At 36.3% G+C, this 7,051-nt stretch overlaps 1 protein-coding gene across 1 annotated transcript in view; it reads left to right on the top strand.

The window, feature by feature from the left end:
* LOC129223914 (alpha-soluble NSF attachment protein-like) overlaps positions 1 to 7,051 on the top strand; it is a 43,650-nt gene that overhangs the window by 11,383 nt on the left and 25,216 nt on the right. The window lies entirely within an intron of this gene.

A 7,051-nucleotide genomic window follows, 5' to 3' on the forward strand; every position in this document is an offset into this window, starting at 1 on the left:
AGTACCCAAAATAGAATCAAAAATAAGTTTCAAAATAGACTTGCTCCAAAAACGCTCAGCAATTTAATACGCATATCTGATGCACGTGTAGACTTGGAGAACTTTCCATATGATGTAGCTGCCACTAAATTTAATGAACGCAAAAATAGGCGGTGCTAAATCCTTACTATGTAAATGTGGAACTTTGTAATTTTTATGGAATAAAAAATTCTTTAAATAAATTTTCTCACTCAGTTTTTTCAAATCTCACTCAACTTTTAGCAAGTGGCGAGATTCGCCCACCCATTTTCCCGTCCCTATTGGGAACCCTGGGTGGTATGCAAAATTTTTGAAACATTGATAAAAATTAAGATAGTAAATTTTCTAGAGACTAATAATCTATTGACTAGTTTTCAGTACGGTTTCAGGAAAGGTAAATCTTGTGCAACTAATTTATTACATTTCTATGACAAAGTTACCATGGCTTTGGACAATAAGAAGCCTGTAGATGTTGTTTACATTGATTTTCAAAAAGCTTTCGATAAGGTACCGCATGTTGCTTTACTTAGCAAATTAGCTGATATAGGAATAGGAGGGAAAACTTTCATTTGGGTAAAAAACTGGCTGACCGGAAGGAAACAAAGGGTAGTTGTAAGGGGAAATTATTCTAATTGGAGTGAGGTTTTAAGCGGGGTTCCTCAAGGATGAGTGTTAGGGCCTGTTTTGTTCATTGTTTTTATGAACGATATTCACAAAAATATTTCTGGGTACATGAATTGTTTTGCTGATGATGTCAAAGTTATGGGGACTGTAGAAAATGAAGAACAAGCAAAACAGCTGCAAGAGGATCTAGATCATATTACGGAGTGGGCTGATAAATAGGGTATTGCTGTTAATGTTGGGAAATGTCAAGTGCTACATTTAGGGCATGGAAATAAGTGTACAAGTTATTATTTGCAAGGTTCAGTCATTAGTCGGGCAGACAAAGTTACTGATCTGGGGGTCTTAATAAGTCAGGATTTAAAGTTTAGCCAACAGTGCAGCATTGCTCGTAACAAGGCCAATAAGATGCTTGGGTTTATCAATAGATCTATTCCAAACGAATCTAAAGAAGTTCTTCTGCCCTTATATAGAAGTTTGGTAAGACCTCATTTGGAGTATGCTGTTCAGTTTTGGTCTCGTTATCTTAAGAAAGACATTAATGTATAGGAAAGGGTTCAAAGGCGAGCTACAAGGCTAATAAATGGACTTTCTCACTTAGACTATGATTCCAGGCTTAGAAGGCTAAAAATATACAGTCTTGAGCAAAGAAGAGACCGAGGGGACATGATTCAGTTGTTTAAATTTATTAAAATGAAAGCTGTTACGGGGCTGAAGTTTAGCACTGAAAACATGACAAGGGGTCATTGTTTTAAGCTATTTAAATCTCAGGCTAACATGGATGTTGGGAAAAATTATTATTTTAGCAGGGTAGTGGAACCTTGGAACAGTTTACCTGAAGAAGTGGTAATGAGCAAGGGAGTAGATAGTTTTAAGAGGGCCATTGATCTTCACTGGGGATTGTAAATTGACTTGGACCAGTCTAGCTGGGCTCAGAGCCTGTTGCTGGTCGTCACTTTTGTATTTGTATTAGTCTTACCAATCAATATTAGGAAAATGCCAGTAATGTGTTTCTAAAAATTAGCAAGCTACTATAGTGCTTATTTATTATAGTCACAGAATGTATTAAAAATATGAATCTTTAAAAATAATGCACAAGTTTTAAAGTATAAGTGCTTACATTTAATCATCAAATTATTCTTTAATTTGTGATTTAAATTTTTTTTTAAAATCAAAACACCATGTAAAACTTCTATGCAGAAATCATGAAAAAAAAAAAAAAAAAAACACCCAAAAAAAAAGTGCTCACAATTTAAAGAAAAAAAAAGCATTAAGTTTTTGTTAGATTATTTGAATAAGCAATTTATTTAGATCACTTCTTTCTGAAAACTAATGGATAATTGATGATTTGACAAATTTGGATAGTTTTGGATGTTTTGAAGAAAATAAGCAACTGACTTTTTTAATAATAAAAGTTATATGCATATCTCTATTAAAAAAAAATAAATATGGATTGCACGCATGTTAAAATATTTAGCATTTTTTATATTTTCAAAGAAAATGTAGCTATTAAATAAATTTTAATTTTTAATAAATCAATTTTTCCGTTAAAAAAAAGAAAGAAAAAAGAAAAAATTTTTCCTACCCTTCAAAATTCTAGAAAATTTACATCTCTGCATAAAAGTATAGACAAAAAGGCAGATGCCCATAAGTTTGAGGGGGTCTGGGTCAAAATAAGATTGCAGTCTAAGTAGTCTAAGTGTTGGATATAATTTGAGGTTATAGAGCTAATAGCCTACAGCTAAGCTGAAAATTAGGCAACTCATTTCCAACTGAAAATTTGAGGGAGTGGTCTGCTCGAAGAAAATAAAACATGAATCATTCTTTACACTGAAAAACATTTATTTAACATATATTAAAAAATGATTACAATACAATAATTTGGTCCTCCGAAGAAAAATTAAATTATGTTAAAAAGATCTTACAATAAGTCCATGCAGGTATCAAAAAGTCCTGTCGATGTTCCATAGTGAATCCCCACAGGTAGATGGACGGCATCGCAATCTCCACCTGAATTGCTAGCTGGTCAGTTCACACCTTATGAGCCAAGTTCACCATATCAGGAAAAAAAATATCGAAGATGGACACGATCCTTTTTCCTCGGAGACCAAACGACCCACTTAGATTTAATTATAACTTTTCACTTTTTATAGACGTCATGGCAGCACGCGCTTCCGAAACTAAAGACATCAGCAGGGAATCATTCAGAAAAGATCAGACCTCACCTGAGAGGCCAGTAGCAAAAACTTATGATGACATGGACGAACACATTTACAAACACAAACAACACAAGACGAGGAGACAAGTGAGAGAAAAAGTAGCCATTGAGCTACGGCCGGTCAAAGTATTTATAGCCAGATCCGACCTTGCTCGTAACAATGTGACGTTACCTTATTTGCATATTGCAAGAACAACTCAACTCGAAAAAACGCAGCTTGCAGGTTGCACAATTCTTATTTAATTTGACATTCAGCACTCAACACCTCAACATGGTTTTCTCATGTGATCGACATGTGCTCTGTCGGAAGTTTACCGACGTCTGCCGAATGACGGCAACCAATCATAGCGTGCCACATATTTTTCCGAACACTTCCGATTCAAACTCGGACATTTGAGTGTCGGTGGCTTGTGGATGGGATTTCCCGTGCAAGGTTTTTCCCGGAATGGCAAAAAGTTACAATTTTTTTTTTTTTAAACAATATTGGTGAAATCCTTCAAGAAACAAAAATAAAGGCATTTAGCCCAACAAGTTCCCCCCTCTTGAAGGAATTTCATCAAAAACCACATTATATACATTAAAAAAACACTTAACTACATTCATATTATATTTACAAAAGATACATTTGAAAAATAGTTCAAAAATTTGATACACCCCCCTCTTTTAAGTTAATCCCAATTAAATATAATTTTACAAAGTTTATTTAAACAATTCTTAGATAGGGGTTTAGTGAAAATGTCCGCGATGTTTACATTTGTCCTCACATATTTAATCAAAAAAATCTTTTGCTCAATTAAATTTCTTAAAAAATGGTACCTTACATCAATGTGTTTTGTACGGGAATTCTCAATGGGAGACTTAGAAAAATCAATTGTTGCAGTGTTATCACAATAAATAACTGTATCCCTAAGCTGGAGGTTTTCAATATTTAATTCACTTATTTCTGTAATTATCCTCTTCAGCCAGACCATTTCTTTTGCAGTTTCACCAAGTGAAATATATTCTGCTTCCATTGTGGATAACGCAACACATTTATGTTTAAATGTCCTCCAATTAATTGGGACCCGATCAATACACAAAATTGATCCTCCCATTGAGACTCTATCTTCCCGATTAGCGGCGTAATCGGAGTCGGAAAATCCCCGTAGATCTACACTACTGATTGAGCTTAAATTTAGTTTGTATGATATTGTATACTTTAAATATCCTAGCAATCTTAATAGAAAATCCCAATGCTGCCTTCCGGGATTTGCTTGAAATTGGGAAAAAATGTTCACCGCATAAGAGATGTCAGGCCGGGTCTTTCCCGCTATGTATGCCAAACAACCCAACAAATTTCTGTATGGGAGCTTTTCTACTTCCCTTTTTTCCTCCTCAGTTTTTGGGCAGTCGTCTTTTGACAAAACTGTACCCTTTGAGATTGGGAGGGTTGAATTTGGCACATAGTAATCGGAGAATAACCCCAAGACCTTCGAAATGTAAGAGCTTTGGTGAATTAAAAGATTATTTTTATCTTCCACAAATTCAATCCCTAGGAGCTTTCTAGTTTTCCCCATTTCTTTAATATCATACATACTTTTAATTTCATTAATTACCTTTTTAATTAAATTTTCATTTTTTGCTAGAATTATTATATCATCTACATAAATAAGAAGAAAAGTATTTTTGTCTCTATGATATACACAATTACATCCTTTTAATTTTTGAAAACCAAAACCACGAAGAACACTGTCTACTTCTAAGAACCAGTTTCTTCCGGACTGGTGTAGTCCATAGAGAGACTTCTTCAATTTACAGACAAAATTAGGGTGGCTTTTACTGACAAAACCCTCTGGTTGTCTCATGTAGATTTGTTCCTCTAAATCAGCATATAGGTAAGCATTTTTTACATTAATTTGTGAGTGACACCATTTTAAAAGACATATAAAAATAGAAAAGAAAACTCTCACAAGTGAAAACTCAATTACTGGGCTAAAAACTTCAGAATATGACTCAATTGACTGACGGTCCCCCCTTACAACCAATCTGGCCTTGTATCTTACAATTTCACCCCTGTAATTTACCTTGAGGTCGTAGACCCACCTATTTCCCAAAATTGGTTTCCCCTCTGGTGGGGGTACAAGGTCCCACACCTCTCTTTGCTTAATGACATCTAATTCAGACTCCATGGCCAGTTTCCAGTTGTCCACCTCGGGGGTAGCCATACATTGCCTATACGAATTCGGTATCGAAATTTCCACTAAACTTGCTTCTTCACCTTCTCCCGAACTTTCACTGTCGTCACAGATTTCCCCTACTATTGGATTTTTAGATGAAAAGTCAAAAAGTTTTGGTTTATATTCTATTTTATTTTCACTACAATATTTTAAAACCTGTTTTAGTGAATTTAATCTTACTTTATTTTTACCGGCAATTGTATAATAAATATCAGTCCTATCCCCGGTCTTTCTCTTTTTGGCTTCTCTAACCCATTTAATTTTTTCACAGGGAGTCTGCTCAACGCTCTCCTGGATTTCCTGTTCAAGTTGAACTTCACTTATAGGCCTGATAAAGTTAAATTTTTTCTCATTTTTATTTTTGGCTTTTAATTCCCCCCATTTTTCATTTTCATTGAACTTTACGTTAATAGTTTCTGTGACTGTTCTGGTTTCAGGATCCCAGATTCTGTACCCTTTGGTACGTAAGGCGTATCCGACCATAATCCCCTTGGTAGCACTCATATCTAACTTTTTTAGTTTAGACTTAGGCTGACCTACATAGGCAGTACACCCAAAAATACGTAGGTGCCTCACTGAAGGTTTACGCCCAGAAAACAGCTCAAAAGGGGTCTTGTCCATATTTCCTATTACTGTCCGATTCCTTACATAATTAAAACAAAGAGCGGCTTCAGCCCAAAACTCATCCCCCAATCCAGAATCATTGAGCATAGACCTCACACCATTCATTATGGTTAAATTGTATCTTTCTACTACCCCGTTCATTTGCGGGGTGTAGGAATTGGTCCGCTCTATCTTTATTCCCTGATTGGTGAGATAGTTCTCAAAATCTTTGTTAACAAATTCTGTTCCGTTATCGGAACGGATAGCCAAAATTTTTGAGTTCAGGAATCTTTCAGTCCTTTTTTGAAAATTTACAAAAACATTAAATGCCTCACTTTTTGCTCTTAAAAAGAAAACATATGATTTTCTTGAGAAATCATCTATAATTATAAAAATATATCTCTTTCCCCCCAAGGACTCGGTCTGAAGGGGTCCCATCAGGTCCATGTAGAGCAATTGAAGTGCAGAGTTAGTACGTCTTTCTGGGGTTTGGGGTCAAAATGTCGCCACCGAAATGTCGCGGGACAAAATGTCGCGGCCAAAATGTCGCCGGTCCAAAATGTCGCCGGCCCAAAATGTCGCCGGCCCAAAATGTCGCAGGGCCGAAATGTCGCCGGTCCAAAATGTCGCCGGGCCAAAATATCGCCGGGCCGAAATGTCGGCGGTCCTAAATGTCGGCGGTCCAAAATGTCGCCGGGCCAAAATATCGCCGATCCAAAATGTCGCCGGGACAAAATGTCGCCTGTCCAAAATGTCGCCGGTCCAAAATGTCGCCGGGCCAAAATGTCGCCGGGCTAAAACGTCGCCTGTCCAAAATGTCGTCGGGCCAAAATGTCGCCGGGCCAAAATGTCGCCTGTCCAAAATGTTGTAGATCCAAAATTCGTTTATTCAGTTGGTAAGAAAAATTTAAATGTACAAAAATGATGTTTAACACCAAATTTGCAGAATAAATGGTTACTGCCTTTAATGAATGTCTCCGTTAAAAATGGGACTGAAATAACTGAGTTTCATGATAAATTCTAAAAAGATTATTCCGTTTAGATTCGCAACTCTCGGCTGTTTTTCTGCAAACAAATAGAATACAAGCGTTACGTTATCTTATTTCTTGTGACTCGCTATCTACCAACTGTAAAACGTTCTGACGGTGTTCAGTTCTGACGTTCGCTAAATTATTTTAAAATTTTCTTCAAGAATAGTGTGCGTTTGTATGTGACCGATTTTTTGGGGACATTCTACGTCAAAACCTGTAGTAAGAATTCGAACGATACCCGCAAGTACCCATATATGATTTAGGGCTGCGTGGTTTTTTGCGTCAATTCGTTCAAGATAGTGGAGTAACTGAACGTTTTCATCGATATGCGTGACTGTCATTGC

This window comes from Uloborus diversus, chromosome 6 (genome assembly GCF_026930045.1).
Source record: "Uloborus diversus isolate 005 chromosome 6, Udiv.v.3.1, whole genome shotgun sequence".
NCBI lineage: Eukaryota > Metazoa > Arthropoda > Arachnida > Araneae > Uloboridae > Uloborus > Uloborus diversus.